At 30.5% G+C, this 27855-nt stretch overlaps 1 protein-coding gene, 8 non-coding genes and 2 pseudogenes across 9 annotated transcripts in view; 3 read left to right on the plus strand and 8 right to left on the minus strand.

The window, feature by feature from the left end:
- mwh (multiple wing hairs) overlaps positions 1 to 15076 on the minus strand; it is a 446956-nt gene extending 431880 nt beyond the window's left edge. The window contains exon 1 of the mRNA XM_075308857.1: positions 14756 to 15076. The gene's annotated coding sequence lies outside the window, so the exon portion shown is untranslated. The remainder of the gene's footprint in view (positions 1 to 14755) is intronic.
- On the plus strand, positions 9052 to 9123 carry TRNAE-UUC (transfer RNA glutamic acid (anticodon UUC)). The gene has a single exon. It is a non-coding gene; the product is annotated as a tRNA-Glu (tRNA).
- TRNAE-UUC (transfer RNA glutamic acid (anticodon UUC)) lies at positions 12916 to 12987 on the plus strand. Its single transcript has one exon. It is a non-coding gene; the product is annotated as a tRNA-Glu (tRNA).
- Positions 13400 to 13471, minus strand: TRNAE-UUC (transfer RNA glutamic acid (anticodon UUC)). Its single transcript has one exon. It is a non-coding gene; the product is annotated as a tRNA-Glu (tRNA).
- TRNAL-CAA (transfer RNA leucine (anticodon CAA)) lies at positions 13653 to 13771 on the minus strand. Its single transcript has 2 exons — positions 13734 to 13771; positions 13653 to 13697 (listed from the first exon to the last, which is right to left on the minus strand). It is a non-coding gene; the product is annotated as a tRNA-Leu (tRNA).
- TRNAL-CAA (transfer RNA leucine (anticodon CAA)) lies at positions 14150 to 14268 on the minus strand. Its single transcript has 2 exons — positions 14231 to 14268; positions 14150 to 14194 (listed from the first exon to the last, which is right to left on the minus strand). It is a non-coding gene; the product is annotated as a tRNA-Leu (tRNA).
- A 7543-nt stretch (positions 15077 to 22619) lies between the features above and the next one.
- On the plus strand, positions 22620 to 22691 carry TRNAE-UUC (transfer RNA glutamic acid (anticodon UUC)). Its single transcript has one exon. It is a non-coding gene; the product is annotated as a tRNA-Glu (tRNA).
- Positions 22692 to 23151: 460 nt separating this feature from the next.
- On the minus strand, positions 23152 to 23270 carry LOC142242104 (5S ribosomal RNA; annotated as a pseudogene).
- A 1793-nt stretch (positions 23271 to 25063) lies between these two features.
- On the minus strand, positions 25064 to 25182 carry LOC142242121 (5S ribosomal RNA; annotated as a pseudogene).
- Positions 25183 to 25611: 429 nt separating this feature from the next.
- On the minus strand, positions 25612 to 25730 carry LOC142242158 (5S ribosomal RNA). The gene has a single exon (XR_012724014.1). It is a non-coding gene; the product is annotated as a 5S ribosomal RNA (ribosomal RNA).
- A 385-nt stretch (positions 25731 to 26115) lies between these two features.
- LOC142242222 (5S ribosomal RNA) lies at positions 26116 to 26234 on the minus strand. Its single transcript, XR_012724062.1, has one exon. It is a non-coding gene; the product is annotated as a 5S ribosomal RNA (ribosomal RNA).
- Positions 26235 to 27855: the final 1621 nt, after the last annotated feature.

Below are 27855 nucleotides of genomic sequence, written 5' to 3' on the forward strand. Positions count from 1 at the left end.
TCACAACATTTTTTATAGAAATAAAATTTTGCCAAAATCTTCTATAGAAATACAATATTAAAATAATATTCTATAGATATACATATTTGACAAAAATCTCTATAGAAATAAAATTTTGACAAAATTTTCTATAGAAATAAAATATTGACTAAATTTTCAATAGAAATAAAATTTTGACAAAATTTTCTATAGAAATAAAATTTTGACAACATTTTCTATAGAAATAAAATTTTGACAAAATTTTCTTTGGAAATAAAATTCTGACAAAATTTTCTATAGAAATAGAATTTTGACAAAATTTTCTATAGAAATAAAATTTTGACAAAATTTTCTAGAGAAATAAAATGTTGACAAATTTTTCTAGAGAAATAAAATTTTGAAAAATTTTTCTATAGAAATAAAATTTCTGTAGAAAAGAAAATTTTATAAAATTCTATAAAAATATATATTTTTTTTATTAAAATTTTTACTAAATTTTCTATAAGGTAATATTAAGTCCATATCTCTAAAAAATAATTTTCGTTTTAGGCCATACTATCAAAGTTTTCCTTTTTCTCCCCCTTTGTAGAAGTAGTAGATTTGTCTTGATGGTGCAAGATTTATTCACATTTATATGTTGGATGGCAATAACAATAGCCAAAGCAATGTGATTGCTTGAATTCCATCACGAGTAACTATAAGTCTGAATGCTATAGATAAAAATGCCTTTGTAAGCTTGTAAACAATAAAATGAACTCAATGGACAAAAGTTTGTCAGCTGTCATACGAGCTGCTTAAAAATGATGGCAACCTCAAGTTGGTTACATAAGATATCAGCCACCCTGTTTATCCCAAAAATATAGAAGTTATGAGGATGGTTCGCATTCATATTGATCGATCACCCACATTTAGTTCTAGAGTATTTTTGTTATTTTTTAATTTTGGTTCATAAATCCGTAATGAGCGATCTCCCATTTTTATTTCTCGAATACAGTGAAACCCCTCAAACTTGAAAACTCTACAAAGCGGACACCTCTCAAAAGTGGAAAATTAGTGTGAGACATTCGCTATATTATCGCATTAAAATTAACCTCTCGTAATTGGGCACCTCTTAAATGTGGACAAATTTGAGGCAACTGTGGCTGTCACCTTCTGAGAGATGTAGAAAGTGTTTTGCGTTGAGATAGAAATTCCAAGATTCTTCTGAGCACCGAACTCCTGATTTTGTGTAACTCGTAAGCTGGCTAAAAAGATCATAAATTAGTTAGACCACCGCCGGACCATTTTTTTGTCCCCTTAAACATTTCTCATTACATTAATTCAGTTCTTTTTATATAGCTTTTCCTTTTTTAATAAAAATTTCAACATTGGCATCCCTACACTCAGATAAAGTTGTTTATTATTGTGGATACATTCGAACTTGTTTGTTTTGTGGCAAGACTTTCAAGGCAAAGACAATAAACTCTAGGAAGATAGGAAATTGGCTACTGAGGAGATCAAACCGTTTACCGTGTTAGTTTCATACTCGAACCAAACGCGTATACGACAAGTATTGACATAGCATTAAAATGCAAATAAAAAGAAATTAAGTGTACGAAATAAATTTCCTTAAATGGGAAAATGTAATTTTTTTGTTGTTGCCTAAAATTTAACATTGTTTCATCAAGAAAATTAAGTTTTCCGTTTAAAAAATAAAAACGAAAAACAAATAAAAAAATTACACACATGTATGGAACTAACATGGCAAATGCAACATTTGGTATGACGCAAGCCAATTTCCTATCTTCCTCAAGTTTATTGTCTTTGTTTCAAGGCAGGTTTTTGTTTTTAATGTTTATGACAAAGCCGGCGTTTGCAAAGCTCTCCTTTCTTTTCGCTACAACTGCTTCTGTATTTAATGCCAAGCATAGTTTGTTTTGATTTTTGGAGTGCTTGAGACAAGACAGGAAAGCATTAAACGTTGGTAGATCCGTTTGTGTCTAACCAGCTATCCAGGTTTATTGGACTTTTTCCTGGTCAATTTAGGTGTTCTAAATGTCTACGAAAAACAATCTAGGAAAATAGAACACCAAACAAAAATAATTATGACCCACATTGGGTGACGAAAATTGAGATTCCAGTTTGTTTTTAGGAATTTTTCTTTTCGCTTTATATTGGGTTACACTTTCAGTTTTTTTCTTCAAAATTGTCCATAAAAGCAAAAACGAAAATCATTTCTCTTTTAATTTAAAATTTTTAGTTTTTTTTTGGAAAAAATAAAAAGATGAGATTATTTAATTTTTGGTACATATAGAAAAAATCGATTTTTAACACAAAAAAATATTATAGAAGAAAGGTAGGCGGTACAGTGAAACCTATGAAAAGTGGACACTAGATAGGGTCACGAAAAAAAGTTGATGCGGTCACCCCCCAGTTTTGTAGCATATTCGAAGACAATTTCAGAACACCAAAACTTTTTTTCCGTGAACCCTAAAAAAATTAAAAATCAAATTTGACGTCGGAGTCAAAAATGACCTATGCACGAAATATAGCTCCTGATCAACCGCGAATAACGATATGCGTTTCTTTTCGATCGGACTTCAAATGACGACACAGCACAATAAATTGTATTTCGGGGGGTCGTAGGGTGCACGGAAAAAAAGTTTTGGTGTTCTGAAATTGTCTTCGAATATGCTACAAATCTGGGGGTGATCGCATCATCTTTTTTTTCCTTTAGGCCGTGACCCTATCTAGTGGACACCTCTCCAAAGTGGACAATTGTAGTGAGACATTTGCTATAGTATCGCATTAAAATTAAGCTCTCGTAAGTCATAAATGTGGACAAAATTGAGGCGACCACGGCAGTCAACTTCTGAAAGGTTTCACTGTATTTTTGAAAAATTTCATTAAATTAAAAATATCAATAAACTTTATTTTAGATTTTTTTTCAATATCAGTTGTAAAGGAGCCACAGCGTAGGATTGAAATCAATAACAAAATCTTTTGATCAAAGTAAATTTTTTTCAATGTCCGTAGTAAGTACAGTGAAACCTCCCAAACTGGAACGCTCTTAAAAGCGGACACCTTTCCATATCCAAAGTGGATATTTGTCGTGAGACAAATAATACCTAATAAATATGGACAAATTTGAGGCGATCGTGGTTGTCCACTTCTGAAAGGTTTCACTATAGTTTTAATATTTTCTTTTGTAATCAATTCAAGCAGTTTTCCTAATAAAACAAAAAAAAAACAACATCCCATTAATACTTGAATATTTTGCTATACATTGTTACATACATTATTCTTATTTTGTTTTTTCTTTGTGTAATTTGATCCATTAATTTCAACTGTGCCTCTTCTAGTGACTCCAATCTAGCCATAATTGGACTCACTAATGATGATTCTTGGCCTCCAGTTGAAAACAACAATTTTCCTAGCTTCTAACATAATTTGATCTATGATTGCTAAAGTTGTCCATCATTATTTTGGTTTTAGCATTTGGTGGCGATGGTGGTTATGGTGGCATCCCATCTTTAGAATAGAACAATATAATATTTACAGATTGGAATTCTTGTCTTGGATTATTTTCATGAAACGGACATTTTCTTCGGAGAGAGAAGAAAAAGAATTATAGGAAAAATTATAAATTGGTCCTTGGTATTAGCTGTGGCTAATAATAAGACATTTAGAATTCAACTAAATATTATTCCTGACTAATTGATTAGTTGTCTAACGTATATTACCATCTGATTTGCCTTACCTAACCACATAGACCAAGAAATGTAAAGACATCCTAAATCCACGTTTGCCACTCGAGCCAAAAATTTTAAGAAAATTTTACAAAAAAAAACTAGCAAATAAAAAATAATCTTATTTTGTAGTTTTTGAGCAAATTTTTGTGTTTATTATGAAAAAAATGTTTCTACGAAAGAAATGATTTATTATTTTATTTTATAAGTTTATTTATTATTTTATGGTCACTCCCAACAGCGACAATTTATTTGGGAAAATTGCTACGTCTACCAAAAGAATAAACATACCCACAATGGACTTTGACAGTAAAACATAAAATAAGAATTAAAATATCTCTAAAAAATTTTAAAGATATTGACTAAATATTGACTTTATAGAAATTTTTTTTCAAAATTTTATTCCTTGAGAAAAAATTTTGTTAAAATTTTATTCCTAGAGAAAAGTTTGTCAAAATTTTATTCGCAGAGAAATTTTTGTCGAAATTTTATTCCTAGAGATAATTTTGTCAAAATTTTATTACTATATAAATTTTTTCAAAATGTTATTCTTAAAGAAAATTTTTCACAATTTTATTCCCAGAGAAAATAGTTACTAGAGAAAATTTTGTCAACATTTTATTTCTATAGAAAAAATTGTGAAATTGTTTTTTCTATAGAAAATTTTGTCAAAATTTTATTTCTAGAGAAAATTTTGTTGACGTTTTATTACTAGAAAAAATTGTATTTATATAGAAAATTTTATTTTTATAGAAAATTTTGTCAACACTTTATTTCTATAGAAAATGTTGACAACATTTTATTTCTACGAAAATGTTGTAAAAATTGTATTTCTACAGAAAATAATGTCAAAATTTTATTTCTATAGAAAATTTTTTCAAAATGGTATTTCTATAGAAAATGTTGTCAACATTTTATTTCTACGAAAATTTTGTCAAAATTTTATTTCTATAGAAAACTTTGTCAAAATTTTATTTCTATAGAAAATTACTACGGAAATGTTGTCAACATTTTATTTCTATAGAAAAAAATTTCAAAATTTTATTTCTATAGAAAAATTTATCAAAAAATTACTTTTTCAAAATTTTATTTCTATATTTCTACGAAAATGTGTGGTCAAACTTTTATTTCTACAGAAAATAATGTCAAAATTTTATTTCTATAGAAAATGTTGTCAAAATGGTATTTCTATAGAAAATGTTGTCAACATTTTATTTCTACGAAAATTTTGTCAAAATTTTATTTTTATAGAAAACTTTATCAAAATTTTATTTCTATAGAAAAAATTGTCAAAATTTTATTTCTATTGAAAAATTTAACAAAAATTTATTTTTTGACAAAATTTTTTAAAAATTTTATTTCTATAGAAAATGTTGTCAACATTTTATTTCTATAAAAAATGTTGTCACCATTTTATTTCTATAGAAAATTTTGTCAACATTTTTACTGCTATAGAAAATTTTGTCAAAATTGTATTCCTAGTGAAAATTTTGACAAAATTTTATTCGCAGAGAAAATGATGTTAACATTTTAGTACTAGAGAAAATTTTGTAAAATTTTTTCAAAATTTTATTTCTATAGAAAATTTTGTAAAAATTTTATTTCTACAGAAAATATTGTGAAAATTTTATTTCTATGTTGTCAACATTTTATTTCTACAGAAAATTTTTTCCTAGAGATAATTTTGTCAAAATATTCTTTCTAAAGAAAATTTTGTCAAAATTTTATTTCTATGGTGTCAACATTTTATTTCTACAGAAAATTTTTTCCTAGAGATAATTATGTCAAAATATTATTTCTAAAGAAAATACTGTCAAAATTTTATTTCTATGTTGTCAATTTGTAATTTATTTATTTTATTTATCACATTAGAACAATAAGAAAGTATTTCTTTTTTAGTTCAATGTATACATCATAAAGAAAGTCATTAATTGTATTTTAATTCTAAGAATTAGTATGTCATTATTATCAAATCCTAAACTAAATAACAATAAAGGTTTATATTTATTAGATAATACAACAAAATTTAAAATTAAAAATTTAAAAATTTTATTTCTACAGAATATTTTATTTCTACAGAAAATTTTTTCCTAGAGATAATTTTGTCAAAATATTTCCTAAAGAAAATGTTGTCAATATTTTATTTCTATAAAAAATGTTGCCAAATTTGTTTTTTCTACATTTATTTCTACAGAAAATTTTCTCAAAATTTTATTTCTAAAGACAATTTGTTTCAAACTTGTATTCCTACCGAAAATCATGTAAAAATTTTATTCACAGAGAAATTTTTGTCACTATTTTAGTACTAGAGAAATTTTTCTCAAAATTTTATTTCTATAGAAAATTTTGTCGAAATTTTATTTCTATAGAAAATTTTGTCAAAATTTTATTTCTACAGAAAATATTGTCACATTTTATTACTATAGAAAACTTTGTCAACATTTTATTTCTACGAAAATTTTTGTCAACATTTTGTTTCTATAGAAAATTTTGTCAACATTTTATTTCTACGAAATATTTTGTCAATATTTTATTTCTATAGAAAATTTTGTCAAAATGTTATTTCTATAGAACATTTTGTCAACAATTTAGTACTACAGAAAATTTTGTTAAAATTTTATTTCTATAAAAATGTTTGTCAAAATTTTGTTACTAGACAAAATTTTGTCAACATTTTATTTCTATAGAAAAAATTGTGTACATTTTTTTCTATAGAAAATTTTGTCCAAATTATATTTCTAGAGAAAATTTTGTTAACGTTTTATTACTAGAAAAAATTTTATTTATATAGAAAATTTTATTTATTCTTAGAGATAATTTTGTCAAAATATTATTTCTAAAGAAAATGTTGTCAATATTTTATTTCTATAAAAAATTTTGTCAAAATGTTTTTTTTTTTCTACAGAAAATACTGTCAACATTTTATTTCTATACCAAATTCTATCCAAGTTTTATTCCTAGAGAAAATTTTGTCAAAATTTTATTTCTTTAGCAATTTATTCAAAATTTTATTTCTATAGAAAATTTTGTGAAACTTTTATGCCTAGAGAAAATTTTGTCAATATTTTATTTCTATAAAAATTTTTGTCAAAATTTAATTTCTACAGAAAATATTGTCAAAATTTTATTTCTATAGAAAACTTTTTCAAAATTTTATTTCTAAAGGCAATTTGTTTTATTCGTACAGAAAATCTTGTAAAAATTTTATTCCCAGAGAAAATTTTGTCAATGTTTTAGTACTAGAGAATTTTTTCTCAAAATATTATTTTTATAGAAAATTTTATCAAACTTTTATATCTATAGAAAATTTTGTCAACATTTTATTCCTAGAAAAATTTTGTCAATATTTTACTTCTATAGAAAATTTTGCCAAAATTTTATTTCTATAGAAAATTGTTTTTTTGATTTTATTTTATTTCTATAGAGAACTTTGTCAATATTTTATACCCAGAAAATTTTTTGTCAAAATTTTAGTACTAGAGAAAATTTTGTCAAAATTTTATTTCTATAGAAAATGTTGTCAACATTTTATTTCTACGAAATATTTTGTCAATATTTTATTTCTATAGAAAATTTTGTCAAAATTTTATTCCCAGAGAAAATGTTGTCAAAATTTTATTTCTATAGAAAATTTTGTCAAAATTTTATTTCTACGAAATATTTTTTCAATATTTTATTTCTATATAAAATTTTGTCAAATTTTATTCCCAGAGAAAATGTTGTCAAAATTTTATTTCTATAGAAAATTTTGTCAAAATTTTATTTCTACAGAAAATATTGTCAAATTTTATTTCTATAGAAAACTTTGTCAACATTTTATTTCTACGAAAAATTTTGTCAACATTTTATTTCTATAGCATTTTTTCAAAATATTGTTTCTATAGACCATTTTGTTAAACTTTTATTCCTAGGGAAAATTTTGTCAACATTTTATTCCCAGAGAAAATTTTGTCAACAATATAGTACTAGAGAAAATTCGTCAAAATTTTATTTCTATAAAATTTTTTGTCAAAATATAATTTCTACAGAAAATATTGTCAACATTTTATTTCTATAGAAAATGTTGCCAACATTTCATTCCTACAGAAAATATTGTTAAAAATATATTTATATAGCAGATTTTGTCAAAACTTTATTTCCATAGAAAGTTTTAACAAAATTTTATTCCCACAGAAAATTTTGTCAAAATTTTATTTCTAAAGAAAATTTTGCCAAAATTTTATTTCGAAAGAAAATTTTGCCAACATTTTATTTCTAGAGAAAATTTTATTTCTATATATTTTTTATATAACTTTTTTTGATCAACTTATGTCTATTTGCTATTTTGGAAATAAATGCCTTTACTGACCATAGATTATGCCGCCTACGTTGATCCATTCGTCTTCTCGAATGACACTTGAAATTAGTGTTTTAAACAACACGATTTTTCATCCCATTTCCAAAGCCATTTGCTAAGGAAAAACTGTTGGAAACTCCACATATTACTCAACGTCATACAGCCAATCAGACAAAACTAACAAGATACTCAACATTTCATCAAAATTCAATATTGGTGGTCTTCAAAAAACCGAAGACACAATGGATGCGTTATCACCATCATAATGATGTGATCATCGAGATTCGATGGCTTTCACTCTAATGATTTTTTTGTTTTTAATTGAATTCAATATTAACATTGCCATAAAAATTCTATTCTCTTTTTCAATTATTTTTATTTTTCGTTTCCGCGTATCCAATTGTTAACTATTATGGCCTATAACCACATTGGCAAAATACTACAGGTGTAGCATTTGTCTCTTCGAGCAGTAATAGGCAATGAAATTTTCCGCAATTCAGTTAGTTAACCGCGACTTTAGTTATTGTCTTAATATGATTTTCTATGAAAACAGGAAAATTTTATATTTTTGAGGCCATTTCAGCTGTAACGTTGTCTACATGAAAAAAAATTGCCAGGGATATGCATATGGGTTATTAATCAACGTCACTCAACTACACCACACAAAAGTCAGTGATCGAAAATAGCATTGTTCGCAAAGAAATGTGTTTGAGGTCAAGAAATCAAGAAGAAATTATCAAACATTTGTATAAGGACGGACCGACATACAGATACTTTGTATAAGGATTGGAGGTTGAAGATGGATGTGTAAAAAAAATCGATAATTATATAGTATTCATATTTATATGCTTCCAGAGAGGAAAGTGACAACAGCTATTTAAAAAATATATGACGTTTTTTTTTTAGAAGAGGAATATATGGATGCTGATATTTTGGGTGTGATTTAATTTGAAGATTTATGTAAAATTATGAAAAATATAATTTTTAAAAATATGGCAAATCTTTATATCCCATATGGTCTAGTGGCTAGGATATCTGGCTTTCACCCAGAAGGCCCGGGTTCGATTCCCGGTATGGGAAGAATTTTTTATCAAATCTTCAAATATACCCTTGATTTATTATACAGTGGAAATATCTACACTGAAAAAAAACCATACTAACATCATACGAAAATACAGTGTGAAAATATAATATGAAATGAAGAAATTTATTTTTCTTACATCAAGCTGGGAATTGTAATGAGAATCACTTTTCGAAAATATGAAAAAAATCTACTTTTCGGGTATTTCAAAATTTACTACTTCAGACTTTTTGAATAGTCGACTTTTCCAAAAAAGTTGAATTTTGGATGTTTTAAAAATTTAATATTCGACTTTTTAAAATTTGACAGTCGACTTTACCTTTTTACAAAAGATGGAATTTTGATTTGGCGACTTTCGACAATTTGATGCATTTTCAGCATATAAGGAATGTAATGAGAATCAAGGCTTCAACTTTTCGAAAATTTAAGAAAGTCAACATTTCGGGTTTTTCAAAATCTGAAATATTCTACTTCAGACTTTTCGAAAAAAAGTGCTAATTGTTTTTAGTTCACTATGAGAATGAATAAGTCGACTTTTCAAAATTTGAAAAAGTCTATGTTCGATTTTCTCAAAGTCAACCATTAAATTTTCCAACTTTTTCGAAAATTTTACAAATTTTTAGATTTTTTAAAAATTTGAACAAGTCGATTTTCTATTTTTGCTGTTCGGATCGGTCGGTTCCAACGTTTTAAAAATTTAATATTCAACTTTAAAATTTTTTTTTTCTGATATCAATAAGGGATTATAATGAAAATCAAAAATTTGAAAAAGTACACTTTCAAAAATTTGCAGTTATAGAAAGGTCGGCTTCTGACCACGCAACTTTTTGATGAGTTTTCAGTATATCAAAAAGCTAAATTGAATTCGTCTTTCAATTCAAATTCGAACTCTTCGTTAAAGTTCGCTTAGTCGATTTTTAACTACATCCAAAGTCGATTAACGCGATTTTAAAAAATAATTAGAAGTCGATTTTGATAATAAAAAAAATGATTTTCGTTTTTTTTTTTTTTGACAAAAAATTTATTAGTCTCCAAGTCAAATTTTCTTTTTAACCATACACCAATCACTCTAAATGGATGATTCTATTTTTATAGTTATGGTGAAGGATTTAGATTTGTATACCCTGCGCCACACTGTGGAACAGGATATTATAAGTTAGTGCATAAGGTTGCAACACCCAGAAGGAGACGAGATAGACACATGGTGTCTTTGGCAAAAATGCTCAGGGTGGGCTCTTGAGTCGATATAGCGATGTCCGTCTGTCCGTGAACACATTTTTGTAATCAAAGTCTAGGTCGCAGTTTTAGTCCAATCGACTCAAATTTGGCACAAGTATGTGTTTTGGTTCAGAATAGATCCCTATTGATTTTGGAAGAAATCGGTTCAGATTTAGATATAGCTCCCATATATATATTTCGCCCGATATGGACTTATATGGCCCCAGAAGCCAGAGTTTTACCCTAATTTACTTAAAATTTTGCACAAGAAGAACAATTAGTACTATAGTCAAGTGTGCCAAATTTTATTGAAATCGGTTCAGATTTAGATATAGCTCCCATATATATCTTTTGGTTGAAATTTTGCACAGGGAGTAGATTTAGCATTGTAGCTATGCGTGCCAAATTTGGTTGAAATCGTTTCAGATTTAGATATAGCTCTCATATATAGCTTTCGGCCGATTTACACTCATATGACCACAGAGGCCAATTTTTTGCTCCGATTTAGTTGAAATTTTGCACAGGGAGTAGAATTAGCATTGTAGCTATGCGTGCCAATTTTGGTTGAAATCGGTTCAGATTTAGATATATCTCCCATATATAGCTTTCGCCCGATTTACACTCATATGACCACAGAGGCCAATTTTTAACTCCAATTTAGTTGAAATTTTGCACAGGGAGTAGAATTAGCATTGTTGCTATGCGTGCCAAGTTTGGATGAAATCGGTTCAGATTTAGATAGAGCTCCCATATATATGTTTTTCTGATTTCGACAAAAAGGGTCAAAATACCAACATTTTCCTTGTAAAATCGCCACTGCTTAGTCGAAAAGTTGTAAAAATGACTCTAATTTTCCTAAACTTCTAATACATATATATCGAGCGATAAATCATAAATAAACTTTTGTGAAGATTCCTTAAAATTGCTTCAGATTTAAATGTTTTCATTTATACCCTTCACCACTACTGTGGTACAGGGTATAATAAGTTTGTGCATTTGTATGTAACGCCAAGAAGGAAAAGTCTGAGACCCATCGTTTAGTATACCGATCGTCTTAGAATTAAATTTTGAGTCGATTTAGCGATGTCTGTCTGTCTGTCTATCCGTCTGTCTGTCTGTTGATGTATTTTTGTGTGTAAAGTACAGCTCGCAGTTTTAGTCCGATTGTCCTAAAATTTGGTATAGGGTCCTGTTTCGGCTCAAAGACGATCCCTATTGATTTTGGAAAAAATCGGTTCAGATTTAGATATAGCTGCCATATATATTTTTCACCGATCTGGTCATAATTGGCGTGTATATCAACCGATCTTCCTCAAATTCCGTACATCCGAATATTTTATGAGTCTCGAAAAACTTGCAGAATATCAGCCAAATCGGTTCAGATTTAGATATAGCTCCCAAATATAGCTTTCGCCCGATTTACACTCATTTGCCCACAGAGGCCAATTTTTTGCTCCGATTTAGTTGAAATTTTGCACAGGGAGTATAATTAGCATTGTAGCTATGCGTGCCAAATTTGGTTGAAATCGGTTCAGATTTAGATATAGCTCCCATATATAGCTTTCGCCCGATTTACACTCATATGACCACAGAGGCCAATTTTAACTCCGATTTAGTTGAAATTTTGCACAGGGAGTAGAATTAGCATTGTAGCTATGTGTGCCAAATTTGGTTGACATCGGTTCATATTTAGATATACCTCCCATATATATGTTTTTCTGATTTCGACAAAAATGGTCAAAATACCAACATTTTGCTTGTTAAATCGGCACTGCTTAGTCGAAAAGTTGTAAAAATTACTCTAATTTTCCTAAACTTCTAATACATATATATCGAGCTATAAATCATAAATAACCTTTTGCGAAGTTTCCTTAAAATTGCTTCAGATTTAAATGTTTCCCATATTTTTTGTACTAACATTGTGTTCCACACTAATGCATTAGCCGACACAAATTTTGAGTCTATAGATTTTGTAGAAGTCTATCAAATTCTGTCCAGATCGAGTGGTATTTAAATGTATGTATTTGGGACAAACCTTTCTATATAGCCCCCAACACGTTTGACGAATGTGATATGGTATCGAAAATTTAGATCTACTAAGTGGTGCAGGGTATAATATAGTCGGCCCCGCCCGACTTTAGACTTTCCTTACTTGTTTATACCTAATTTAAATTTAAAGATTCCGCATACTAATATTTTATTCATTAATATAAAAAATATTGTTTAGTGATTTGTTAAGCCACTAATTGCCATACTTTTTAAATTTTTTGTTACATTTTGTATATAAAAAAATTTGCCACTTTTTTAAACGAATGTACCAACTTTTATGGTGAGTGATACTTTTTGTACCAGTTTTTAGAAATTCTCAACAGTAACGCTTTTGATGGGAATCCGGCCATTACAAATACAAGCTTTTATTTTATATAGTATATTAGTCTTTGAAGCACCTGCTAGCAGCTTTCTTTTAAACATATCTCATGTGATCTAGTGCCTATGACATCTACCTTTCACCCAGAATTTTACAGTTTTTTTTTTTTTTTGAGTGGCCTATGACTACGTTTCTTTAAAATATATCCCATATGGTCTAGTGGCTAGGATATCTGGCTTTCACCCAGAAGGCCCGGGTTCGATTCCCGGTATGGGAAATATCTTTTGTATAATTCTTGTTGTATAAAACATTTGATATTGTCCACTAATACAGACAAACAGTATTGCTTGTAATGATAATAACCCCATTGAGTATTGGCCGCCGAACTTTATTAAAAAAATGTTTCCTCACATATTGAAAATCAGATCAATATTATGGTAAACAAAAATGGTATACAAAAATCAATATCACTAAAATCGAGTAAGAACTAATTTAGAAATAAAAAAATAATTATAATTTAGAAATACTAAAAAAAAATAAATAAAATTTCATTTGATTTGTAAATTTTTTATTTATTTTTATATTCATAAAGTAAATTAAAATTTCCTTCAAGATCTAAGGCATCTTATGTGTTACGAGATGTGATATGTATATGTAATAAATGTATATAATATTACAAGAAAAAAATTTTCCCATACCGGGAATCGAACCCGGGCCTTCTGGGTGAAAGCCAGATATCCTAGCCACTAGACCATATGGGATATAACCAACTCCAAGCCCATTTCTATTTATCTTTTTTGATACAAATTTCAAAATATTTTTTTATTATCTTTATATTCAATGGAATTAGACAAAAACATAAAAAATATAATTTTTTAAATTCACCTATTCATAAATAAGATCAAATTAAAAACACGAGATAAAATTACTACAAAAGTAGTTTGTCAGAAGTGGGATTTGAACCCACGCCCTCAGAGAGGACCAGAACGCTCATACAACCCCATGGACTGAGGCAAGATTGCTCTTGAGTCTGGCGCCTTAGACCGCTCGGCCATCCTGACATGTGACGATCGTGGGCAATCAGCGCTCCCAATTTTGACAGCAGTTCACATTTCTTGAATGAACTGCTGTCAAAATTGACCTCCACAAAATTATCTACTATTACGATGAGTCATACTAGCTTATGGGGGCTAGCAAAATTTTAAGGCCCCATATTTTGTATTTTTGCGAACGATAAAATAATTTTTGTTGATAATGATGTCCGTAAGAAATATGCGTTTTAAACAATAGCATTTGACTTCATTTAGATGTAGTGTGATTATAAACGACGAACGTCTTTATATAATTTCTCCATGATTAAGAATATATCGATGTGTTACAAATTATCCGATGGTAGTGGGAATTTTCGTATAATTAAAAAATTATAAAAAATAAAAGTTTGTCAGGAGTGGGATTTGAACCCACGCCCTCAGAGAGGACCAGAACGCTCATACAACCCCAGAGACTGAGGTAAGATTACTCTTGAGTCTGGCGCCTTAGACCGCTCGGCCATCCTGACTTGTGCCAACGAGTGAACAGAAATTACACTCAAACCTAATGATGTGAGCATTCAACCCTGTTAAATCAGACACACACAATTAGTCTGTGTGTGTCTGTTAAATCAGACACACACAATGAGTGCCAACTAGCGCAGTGATGCCAACTACCTAAGGGTAAAAAGCACCAAAAATATATTATTAATTCTAGCATACCAGTTCGCACAATAAAAACTACTCTAGCCAGCTCAAATTCAATGTCTACTACTCCAAAAAAAAAATTGGCATCATTGCTTTACTTTACTCAACTGGAAAAAATTACGGCAAATTAAGAATATCAAAAGAGAGAGAGAGATCGTTTTTGTTTTCACGGCAATTTTTGTTTGGGTTTTTGTTTGCAGCGAAAAACAAACGTTTGCATTGCACGTAACGGGAACAAATAAGAAGACGACACACACACTAGTGAATTAGACTAATATAATATAATAAAACAAAAAAAAACAAACTTACTTGCCTCAGTTGATTCCAAGCAAATACCAATTCCCTTGATATTCAATGATAAACAAAGAACGTAAAATAAACACAAACACAATCTTATTTAACACAACAACTATTTAACTGAGAACTGCAACAACTCAAATTAGTATTAATTAATGTATACATTGCCAAATTTTGCACATAAATAACCTAAACAACTAACGATACCATAGCTGATGGCCTTAGCAGCCAATGCTACTTTTCTTTTATTCTTTTTATCATACATTTACTGTATGATTAAAATAAACAATAAATAAATAACTAACGATACCGAAGACAATCACTGTACACGAAACCGAATAGCGAACGAAGTGAACAACGCGAGCTTAAAAAGTGAACTGATACAAATCTCTTGCTCATTTCCATAGATGGAAACGGAAAGACTCTCAGTTTTAGTTTGCTTTTTAATTTCCGAACAGGGTTACCAATAGAATTACAAGAAAATTCGTCACTTTTTCAAAAAACAAATAGCAACAATATTATTGGCAATGTAAATAATATTAGAACAAAACACATTGTTTGTTTAATAAGAAAACAAAAGTATTTCAGATAAAAACAAGTAAGGAAAGTCTAAAGTCGGGCGGGGCCGACTATATTATACCCTGCACCACTTTGTAGATCTAAATTTTCGATACCATATCACATCCGTCAAATGTGTTGGGTGCTATATAGAAAGGTTTGTCCCAAATACATACATTTAAATATCACTCGATCTGGACAGAATTTGATAGACTTCTACAAAATCTATAGACTCAAAATTTAAGTCGGTTAATGCACTAAGGTGGCAATTTTAAGGAAACTTCGAAAAAGTTTATTTATGATTTATCGCTCGATATATATGTATTATAAGTTTAGGAAAATTAGAGTCATTTTTGCAACTTTTCGACTAAGCAGGGGCGATTTTACAAGGAAAATGTTGGTATTTTGACCATTTTTGTCGAAATCAGAAAAACATATTTATGGGAGCTATATCTAAATCTGAACCGATTTCAACCAAATTTGGCACGCATAGCAACAATGCTAATTCTACTCCCTGTGCAAAATTTTAACTAAATCGGAGTTAAAAATTGGCCTCTGTGGTCATATGAGTGTAAATCGGGCGAAAGCTATATATGGGAGCTAAATCTGAACCGATTTCAACCAAATTTGGCACGCATAGCTACAATGCTAATTCTACTCCCTGTGCAAAATTTCAACCAAATTGGTGTAAAACTCTGGCTTCTGGAACAGTATTAGTCCATATCGGGCGAAAGATATATATGGGAGCTATATCTAAATCTGAACCGATTTCAATAAAATTTGGCACACTTGACTATAGTACTAATTGTTCTTCTTGTACAAAATTTTAAGCAAATTAGGGTAAAACTCAGGCTTCTGGGGCCATATAAGTCCATATCGGGCGAAATATATATATGGGAGCTATATCTAAATCTGAACCGATTTCTTCCAAAATCAATAGGGATCTATTCTGAGCCAAAACACATACGTGTGCCAAATTTGAAGTCGATTGGACTAAAACAGCGACCTAGACTTTGATTACAAAAATGTGTTCACGGACAGACGGACATCGCTATATCGACTCAAGAGCCCACCCTGAGCATTTTTGCCAAAGACACCATGTGTCTATCTCGTCTCCTTCTGGGTGTTGCAAACATATGCACTAACTTATAATACCCTGTTCCACAGTGTGGAGCAGGGTATAAACAGAAAATTAATATCCACAACTATGCATTTCAACAAAAAAATCAAATTCAGGTTTTTATAGAATTAACATTAAAATAAAAAACATTTTTTCGTTAAAAACAAAAATATTTCACATAAAAATACAAAAAAACATACCTAAGCATTTCAAGAAAAAAAAATCCTAAAATATTATTATTAATTCAGTTCAATTTTTATTTTAAAATAAACAAGTAAGAAAAGTTTAAAGTAATGTGGGCTGACTATATTAAACCCAGCTCCATATTGTAGATCTATATTTTCGATACCATCTCAAATCCTTCAAATTTATAGGGAGCTATATAACAGGTTGGCTGAAAAGTCCCCGGTCTGGCAAATAGATGGCGTCGCTAGTATTAAATGCATATTATTTTTATATAGTACCAACCTTCAAATGATTCGTGTCAAAATTTGACGTCTGTAAGTCAATTAGTTTGTGAGATGGAGCGTCTTTTGTGAAGCAACTTTTGTTATTGTGAAAAAAAGAAAAAAAAAAGGAATTTCGTGTTTTGATAAAATACTGTTTTCTGAAGGGGAAAAATACGGAGGAACCAAAAACTTGGCTTGATTATTAGTTTCCGGACTCTGCCCCAGGGAATTCAACAATAATTGATTGCTATGCAAAATTCAAGCGTGGTGAAATGAGCACGAAGGACAGTGAACGCAGTGGACGCCCGAAAGAGGTGGTTACCGACGAAAACATCAAAAAAGTCCACAAAATGATTTTGAATGACCGTAAAATGAAGTTGATCGAGATAGCATAGACCTTAGAGATATCAAAGGAACGTGTTAGTCATATCATTCATCAATATTTGGATATCCGGAAGCTCTGTGCAAAATGGGTGCCGCGCGAGCTCACATTTGACCAAAAACAACAACGTGTTGATGATTCTGAGCGGTGTTTGCAGCTGTTAACTCGTAATACACCCGAGTTTTTCCGTCGATATGTGACAATGGATGAAACATGGCTCCATCACTACACTCCTGAGTCCAATAGACAGTCGGCTGAGTGGACAGCGACCGGTGAACCGTCTCCGAAGCGTGGAAAGACTCAAAAGTCCGCTGGCAAAGAAATGGCCTCTGTTTTTTGGGATGCGCATGGAATAATTTTTATCGATTATCTTGAGAATGGAAAAACCATCAACAGTGACTATTATATGGCGTTATTGGAGCGTTTGAAGGTCGAAATCGCGGCAGAACGGTCCCCTATGAAGAAGAAAAAAGTGTTATTCCACCAAGACAACGCACCGTGCCACAAGTCATTGAGAACGATAGCAAAAATTCATGAATTGGGCTTCGAATTGCTTCCCCACCCACCGTATTCTCCAGATCTGGCCCCCAGTGACGTTTTCTTGTTCTCAGACCTCAAAAGGATGCTCGCAGGGGAAAAAATTTGGCTGCAATGAAGAGGTGATCGCCGAAACTGAGGCCTATTTTGAGGCAAAACCGAAGGAGTACTACCAAAATGGTATCAAAAAATTGGAAGGTCGTTAAAATCGTTGTATCGCTCTTGAAGGGAACTATGTTGAATAATAAAAACGAATTTTTACAAAAAAATGTGTATTTCTTTGTTAGACCGGGGATTTATCAGCCAACCTGTTATATGAAGTTATATTTAAATCTGAACTAATTTCAACCAAACTTTACGGCACTATAAATTGTACACATTATGCAAAATTTAAAACAAATCGGGGCCCATATATGACAAATGATATATGTGGGAGCTATGTAATCTGTACCGATTTCAAGCAAATTTGACACACTTTACGACACTATCAATAGTACACCTTGATAAGCAAATCAGAGTATAAATCAGGCTTCTGTGCTCATATCTGGCGAATGATATATTTGGGAGCTATATCTAAATCGGAATCGATTTTGTCCAAAATCAACTGGGTTCTATTATGACCTTAAATACATACTTGTGCAAAATTGTTCACAAAATGTGCTCAGACAATTTTGGTATTAAAACGATTTAATTATTTAATTTTAGATCTTTTAAGTAAAGTATTCCTTTGGATGAATCATTGTCAAGCTGGCTTCTTCTTCAAAAAGTTTCTTCGAAATTTAAAAAGCTTAACTCCCATCCCTTAACCATTTGAATATTCAATATGTCAGCTTCTAAAACATTAAAAACAAACGCATCCAGTTTTTTGTTTAAGTTACAATTTTTATTGCGGATATTTTGTTTGTTATCAAAAACCGGCTGACAACGTATGCTACCTTTACCAAGATTTTACTCGGAAAAAATCTCTAGCTAAAACTTGCGTCAGACTGTTGCCAAACGTGGTCTCTCTCCGGATCTATTTTTTCTTGGTGTAAACGCACTACTCCCTAAAAAAGTGTGTTATAATTATCAAAAATTATTTGGTACGTGAAAGGAGCTAATATCGTCATTTTCGAGACTAAAAACGGCATTTGCCCATAAATTGGCAACCCTAGCTGAGAGTCTTTCCGTTTCCATCTCTAGAACGGAGAAAGAGATCTACATTCATTTCCTCTCTTTCCAAATGATTTTTTCTTTTCAACAGCGTAACTAACAGTTCACATTTTAAGCTTGCGTTGTTAAGTCGGTTTCGTGTAATGTTATCTTCTTCGGTATTTGTCATCCGAATTCATATTTGCATGGAATCAACTAAGGCAAGTAAGTTTGTTTGTTTTGTTGTTTTATGTTATACTAGTTAAATATACAAGTGTTTGTTTTGCTTTATTTGGAAACTTATGATTTATTAGAAATACATTATGTGCAAAACGTTGTATTTCGCTGCAAAAAGGGTTGTATTTCGCTGCAAAAAAAAACATCCAAAAATAGCAAAATTGTTATATATCTCTCTCTCTCAGTGGTGCCAACTGTTTTGGGCAGAAAATCGCCAATTTTTAAAATATTTTTCGTTAAAATCGTCAAGTCGTTACATAACATAAAATTCAGCAAAAGATCAGTTATAAAACAGCCGAAAACAACGATTTAGGAGCAAATTAAACTTTTTTTAACGGTCATTTTCATGTACATATCTTTAATTGACAGTTAACAGAAAATAAATTTCAAATATATTTTTTCCGGTTATCTTTCACACACTTCACATTTTTGTAACTAAGCAAGTTTTTACGCAAATTAGTTTCCATTGCGTTATTCATTCGATCAATGTACAGCATGATTGTAAATGAAAATCAACTTCCAATTACGACTATCTTTTGATGTTTCCTAGAATGTTAGACTAGCAGATGGGCTGGATCGATCCATTTTAATACCCGAAATTATTTTTTTTTTTAAATTTTATTTTAAGGCCATATACATATGTGGAATATTGACAGAAAATTTTTTCAAAGTTGTTTTTATAGAAAATTTTGTTAAAATGTTATTTCTATAAAAAGTTTTGTCAAAATATTATTTCTATAAAAAATTTATTCAAAATTTTATTACTATAGAAATATTTTTTTCTATAGAAAATTTAGTCAAAATTTTATTTCTATAGAATATTTTTCAAAATTTTATTTCTATAGAAAATTTTGCAAAAGTTTGTTTGTTACACAAAATTTTTTTTTTAATTTTATTTCTATAAAAATTTAAGTCAAAATTTGATTTCTATAGAAAATTTTGCCAAAATTTTATAGTAATAGATTTTTTAATAGAAAATTTGGTCAACATTTTATTTCTATAGAAAACTTTGCCAAAATTTTATAGTAATAAATTTTTTTATTAGAAAATTTTGTCAAAATTTAATTTCTATAGAAAATTTAGTCAAAATTTTGTTTCTGTAGAATATTTTGCAGAATTTTATTTACTACACAAAAATTTTTCTAAAATTGTATTTTTATTGATAATTTTTTCAAAATTTTATTTCTATAAGAAAAAATTGTCAAATTTTATTTCTATAGCAAATTTTTTTAAAACTTTTTTTCTTACTGATGCTCACTGCTATAAAAAATGTATTCGAAATTTTATTACTATAGAAATATTTTTTTTCTATATAAAATTTAGTCAAAATTTTATTTCTATAGAAAATTTAGTTAAAATTTTGTTTCTATAGAATATGTTATTTTGCAAAATTTTATTTCTATAGAAAATTTTGCAAAATTTTGTTTGCTACACATTTTTTTTTAAATTGTATTTCTATTGATAACTTTTTCAAACGTTTATTTCTATAAAAAATTTTGCCAAATTTTATTTCTATAAAAATGTTATTCAAAATTTTATTTCTATATATTTGGTCAAAATTTGATTTCTATAGAAAATTTAGTCAAAATTTTGTTTCTGTAGAAAATTTAGCAAAATGTTATTTACTAGACAAAAATTTTTCTAAAATTGTATGCTCACTGCTATCGATCCACTTACGGTACCCCCACAATAGAACTACAAATTAGTGGTATTAAAATGAGATTCAGTTATATTACCCGGAGTCGACTCCGGAGTCGAGCTGATGAAAAATGCTCGACTCCACAGCCCTGGTATTGAGATGAATGCATAGTAATGAGAAAAAATGCTTGTTTACATTACAATTTATGAAAAATCGTCGTTGTACTACGTTACTTGGAAAAATCATCAAAACGTCATAAAAAAACGTTCAAAGGAAACACTTGAGGGCAACATTTTAAAAATCGTCAACTCATAACTACATTGCGTAAAATCGTCGTCAAATCGTCACAGGCTAAATTTACCATAAAAAATCGTCAAAATGACGGAAAAATCGTCAGAGTTGGCACCGCTGCTCTCTCTTCTTTGTTATTCTCGATTTGTCGAAGTTTATTCAGTGATACCAACTCAAGAATGGCAAAAAGCACCAAAAATCACAAAAAAATATCAAGCCGGTTAAAATTCAGTCAGCAAAAAAAAAATATATATATGGATAATATATGAATATTTATAACTTAAAAAATATATTACATAGTCAGATAGGTATTGATTTGAAGCAATTTTAAAATTATGAACCTTTATTAAAAATCAACCTGTACGTTGTACACAACTTTATATTTCTAATGCTTATTACACTTTCATTCCTTTCATTTTGATCAGTAATGAATTTCAGTGAAGAATTCTTTGACAAATTTCAACTTATGTTTCTCAGAGGACAACATAAATTTGTCGACTTTAAGTATGGAAATTGAGTAGTTTCATAATACTTGCAGGGAGTCTATTACTTATTTCAATTATAACTGCTTTTGTGTTTTTAATACACACGTTTTTAAAGAAATTTTTTATGAAGCTCAGAAATTTTACACTCGTCGCAATACTTTTCAAAAGAATACCTAAATAATATTATTGATTTATAGCAGAATCAATATTACATTCATAACAATCTAATGCTATATTCCTCCCACTGACTCGTTTTCCTCAATTGTTTTGAGATGTTTTAGTTTGACAGCTACCATAGAAACTAGAAATTCACATTTACTCGAAATTCACATATATGCAATGTATCTTCAAATAATTACCGCGAGCGCAAAGGGAAATTTTTTTTTTAATTTATTTTCACATATCCATGTTCTTCAAAGCCTTTGTTTATTCCTTTTTTTCTATAAAAACTATTTCAATATTTTGACATATATTTTGAAAAAGGTATGTTATTAGAGGTATATTCCAAATTAGGTGGCTTCACATTCTAAAATTGACGTGTTTTTGAGGAAAATTTGTGTTTTGGACTTGATTTCTTATATGGCCAAAACGACTCGTTTTGAAATGCTTATAAAGGGAAAACATTTCAAACCCCAAAACATGCTTGTTGAGAACGTCGTATAATTCTATATTTGGCAGTATAATTCACTGAATGGAAACACCAAATAGAACCAACTTATTGCTTTTTCTGAAAAGGCACCAAAAAGGCAATTTGGTGTTTTTTTGGAAATTAAAAAGCACTAGATTTGGTGCTAAAAGCACCAAATTGGCATCACTGTGCTAGCGTAGCATTGAATGGCATCAACCACCACATGCAGTGTGTTAATTAACTGTGCTATAGAATGACAATACACTCTTTCAAAGGTATGTTTTTTGTTTTGTTATTGTGAAATATACTATAGAAAAAGTGGTGGGTTAGGTATGTGTATCATGGGAATGGTATTCGAATATTCAACTTTATTTTTGTCATGGAATGTTTTGATGAATAATTTGCCTCCACCAGTCATATCCCATATGGTCTAGTGGCTAGGATATCTGGCTTTCACCCAGAAGGCCCGGGTTCGATTCCCGGTATGGGAAGATTTTTTTTATGTAATAATATTTCTTATCTAATATGCATTGAAAAATCCTTTAATAACAATGTTTTATATACACAATTGAACAATTACGTTTGTTGTTGTTGTTGTTTTTTTATAGTAGATTTTTGATATATTGTTCGATTTGTTTATTTCCAGATATTAGAGCAAATGCCCCAATCATGTTTATTTATTTATTAATTCAATAGTATTTCTAATACAACGAGACAGTACCCCCTAAATTGTAATCCTAGAGTAATATCATTAAAATGGTATTACATCGATATCGTGCTTTACACAGAACACATCTATTTCCCTAAATTAACAAGTGACTGGTCATTTTTGCTGCTATGTACAACAAATGTGTACAAATTTTTAAATAATAATTAGATTAACATAATCTGCCACCACTCGCTAACGATTGCGAGTGTTGGCAATATGCTAAAAATTAAAAAGTTACACGATGCCAACAACACGCGGTGTTCCCAAGCGGTCCACCATCTAAGTACTAACCGCGCCATACGCTGCTTAATTTCGGTGATCGGACGAGAACCGATGTACTCAGCGTGGTATGGTCGTTGGCGAAAGACGTTCGACAATTTGTCTTCATATTCATCAATAGAAAGCTGCTCGACTGTTTGACTTTATATAATCAACTAGCGGCATTGTTTTATATACAAACAAGTAAGTAAAGTCTAAAGTCGGGCGGGGCCGACTATATTATACCCTTCACCACTATGTAGACCAAAAATTTGTGTTACCATTTCAAATTTGTTGGGAGTTATTATGAAGGCTTTTATTAGAAATATTTATATAATTTATATACAATATGGAGACAATTTTTTGTACTTCTATAAAATCTCTAGAATTAAAATTTAAATCGGCTGACACCCTGGGATGAAACACAATTTTAGTTACAAAATATGGGAAATATAAAGCTAGAGCAATTTTAATGCAATTGTACGAAATAATAATTACGATTTATCGAGCGAGAAATACGTATTCGAGATAAAGGAAAATTTAAGTAATGTTTAAAATTTTTGCTACAGTGGCGCTTTTACAAGGATTTTGGTTAAATCTCGGCATTATATGTGGTAAAACTCGACCGTTTTGTGGAAAGTGTGGTATTACAGTGTGAAATATGACTACGAAATCTGAACCAATTAGATCAAAAAGCATATTAAATATATTCTCTGTGGAAACTATCGAGTCAACTGAAGGAAACTCCCATTGAAAATGGGTCTAAAATATGAAATATTCTACGCAACTCTGACGTATATATACAAAATTTGAAGCAAATCAAGATTCAACTCTGGCTTTTGTGCAAATCGGACGAAATATATATGGGAGCTATATTTAAATCTGAACCGAGTTCAAACAAATTTGGCACAGTTAACCATACTATTAAACGCACTCCTTTTGGAAAATTTGAAGCAAATCAGGGTAAAATTCTGGCTTTAGAGGGCATATAAGTGCAAATCGGACCAAAGGTATATATGGGAGCTATATCTAAATCTGAACCGATTTCAACCAAATTTGGCACAGTTAACCATATTATTAAACGTACACTTTGTGCAAATTTTGAATCAATCAGGGCAAAATTCTGGCTTTTGAAGCCATATAAGAGCAAATCGGACGAAAGATATATATGGGAGCTATATCTAAATCTGAATCGATTTTAACCGAATTTGGCACAGTTAACAATATTGTTAAATGTACTCCTTGTGCTAAATTAGAAGCAAATCAGGGTAAAATTCTGGCTTTTGAAGCCATATAAGTGCAAATCGGACGAAAGATTTATATGGGAGCTATATCTAAAGCGGAACCGATTTAGCTGATGTTTTGCAGGTTTTACGTGAGCGACAAAACATTCAGATGTACAAAATTTGAAGAAGATCGGTTCATAAATACGTGAATTATGATCAAATCGGTGATAAATGTATATGGCAGCTATATCTAAATCTGAACCGATTTTTTCCAAAATCAATAGCGATTGTCTTTAACCCGAAGAAAGATCCCATACCAAAATTGAGGACGATCGGACTTAAATTGCGAGCTGTACTTTGTGCACAAAATTACATATACAGACAGACGGACATCGCTAAATCGGCTCAGAATTTAATTCTAAGCCGATCGGTATACTAAAAGATGGGTCTATGACTATTATTTCTTGGCGTTACATACAAATGCACAAACTTATTATACCCTGTACCACAGTAGTGGTGAAGGGTATAAAAACTACAAATGACCAGGTATAGTGTTATTTCCAATGTACGCATACAAATATAAGCAATATTAAAATCAAAAATGTACTTTGAAGAGTAAAGCCTTCAAAGTATAGCGAAACGATAGAAATATATATAAAAAGTTTAACGATGCCAACCACACGCGGTGTTCCAAAGCGGTCCACCATCTAAGTACTAACCGCGCCCGACGCTGCTTAATTTCGGTGATCGGACGCGAACCGATGTACTCAGCGTGGTATGGTCGTTGGCGAAAGAAGCTCGACTATTCCGCTTCATATAATCAACTAGCAGCATTCTTTTATATACAATTGAATGAAGTAGTGTTTCTGTTCCAACGATAATGTTTAAGTTAAATACCTGTTTGGAAATGTTAAACATATGTCTAAGAAACAAATGACAATGCCCATAATGTAATTTCCGAATATTTCAAACCTTGAAAACTAATGGGTTCATTCAAAATGTCATTCCATAATAATTATTAATAAAAATTTCTATGCAAAAGTACATCCTTTACTTTTACTTTTTTCAAAAAGCTACAAATGACCAGGTATAGTTGTTATTTAAAACGTGTGCATAAAATTATAAGCAATATTAAAATCAAATATTTTCTTTTAAGAGTAATAAAGCCTTCGTAGTAGTGGAGAAACGATAGAAATGAATATAAAAAAAGTTGAACGATGCCAACAACACGCGGTGTTCCCAAGCGGTCCCCCATCTAAGTACTAACCGCGCCCGACGCTGCTTAATTTCGGTGATCGGACGAGAACCGATGTACTCAGCGTGGTATGGTCGTTGGCGAAAGAAGCTCGACTATTTGACTTCATATCATGAAGAGGTTGTATTGTTTTTCCATTGTTTTTGCTTCAACGATGATGTCGTTATGGACTTTTTAAATGGTAAACCTGTAAAAAAAAAATGAAGCCGATAATAAAACTAGAAATAATGTGTAATTCTTTAATTTTTCAAGTCTTAAATGCTAATGAATTGATTCAAATGTCATTCCATACTATTCTTTTGAAAATTTCTATGTAAAAGTACATCCATTTCCACTTTTATAAAAAACCACCAAATGAGAAAATGTACTTGGTTCTTGTTTACAACTATTGTATAAAAATATAAGAAAATTAGATTACAATGAAGTAGCCAGCCAAACGATAGAAATTGATATAAAAAGTTGGACAATGCCAACAACACGCGGTGTTCCCAAGCGGTCCCCCATCTAAGTACTAACCGCGCCCGACGCTGCTTAATTTCGGTGATCGGACGAGAACCGATGTACTCAGCGTGGTATGGTCGTTGGCGGAAGCTGCTCGACTATTTGACTTCATATAATCAACTAGCGGCATTGTTTTATATACAAAAAGCTACAAATGACCAGGTATAGTGTTATTACCAATGTACGCATACAAATATATATTAATTAAAATATATATTAATTTTGGTGATCGGACGAGAACCGATGTACTCAGCGTGGTATGGTCGCTGGCGAAAAAATCTCGATTATTCGACTTGATGTCATCAACTGGCGGCATGGAATAGGTAGAATTGAATAACTTGAAAGTTTTGTTTTGCTTCAGCGATGAATATTTATACCCTGTGCCACACTGTGGAACAGGGTATTATAAGTTAGTGCATATTTTTGCAACACCCAGAAGGAGACGAGATAGACACATGGTGTCTTTGGCAAAAATGCTCAGGGTGGGCTCTTGAGTCGATATAGCGATGTCCGTCTGTCCGTGAACACATTTTTGTAATCAAAGTCTAGGTCGCAGTTTTAGTCCAATCGACTTCAAATTTGGCACAAGTATGTGTTTTGGCTCAGAATAGATCCCTATTGCTTTTGGAAGAAATCGGTTCAGATTTAGATATAGCTCCCATATATATCTTTCGCCCGATATGGACTAATACGGTCCCAGAAGCCAGAGTTTTACCCCAATTTGGTTGAAATTTTGCACAAGGAGAACAATTGTTACTATAGTCAAGTGTGCCAATTTTTATTGAAATCGGTTCAGATTTAGATATAGCTCCCATATATATCTTTCGCCCGATATGGACTAATACGGTCCCAGAAGTCAGAGTTTTACCCCAATTTGGTTGAAATTTTGCACAGGGAGTAGAATTAGTATTGTAGCTATGCGTGCCAAATTTGGTTGAAATCGGTTCAGATTTAGATATAGCTCCAATATATAGCTTTCGGCCGATTTACACTCATATGACTACAGAGGCCAATTTTTTGCTCCGATTTAGTTGAAATTTTGCACAGGGAGTAAAATTAGCATTGTAGCTATGCGTGCCAAATTTGGTTGAAATCGGTTCAGATTTATATATATCTCCCATATATAGCTTTCGGCCGATTTACACTCATATGACAACAGAGGCCAATTTTTAACTCCGATTTAGTTGAAATTTTGCACAGGGAGTAGAATTAGCATTGTTGCTATGCGTGCCAAATTTGATTGAAATCGGTTCAGATTTAGATATTGCTCCCATATATATGTGTTTCTGATTTCGACAAACATGGTCAAAATACCAACATTTTCCTTGTAAAATCGCCACTGCTTAGTCGAAAAGTTGTAAAAATTACTCTAATTTTCCTAAACTTCTAATACATATATATCGAGCGATAAATCATAAATAAAGTTTTGGGAAGTTTCCTTAAAATTGCTTCAGATTTAAATGTTTCCCATATTTTTTTACTAACATTGTGTTCCACCCTAGTGCATTAGCCGACTTAAATTTTGAGTCTATAGATTTTATAGAAGTCTATCAAATTCTGTCCAGATCGAGTGATATTTAAATGTATGTATTTGGGACAAACCTTTATATATAGCCCCCAACACATTTGACGGATGTGATATTGTATCGAAAATTTAGATCTACAAAGTGGTGCAGTGATATAGTCGGCCCCGCCCGACTTTAGAC

Source organism: Haematobia irritans, chromosome 5, assembly GCF_050003625.1.
Source record: "Haematobia irritans isolate KBUSLIRL chromosome 5, ASM5000362v1, whole genome shotgun sequence".
Lineage (NCBI taxonomy): Eukaryota > Metazoa > Arthropoda > Insecta > Diptera > Muscidae > Haematobia > Haematobia irritans.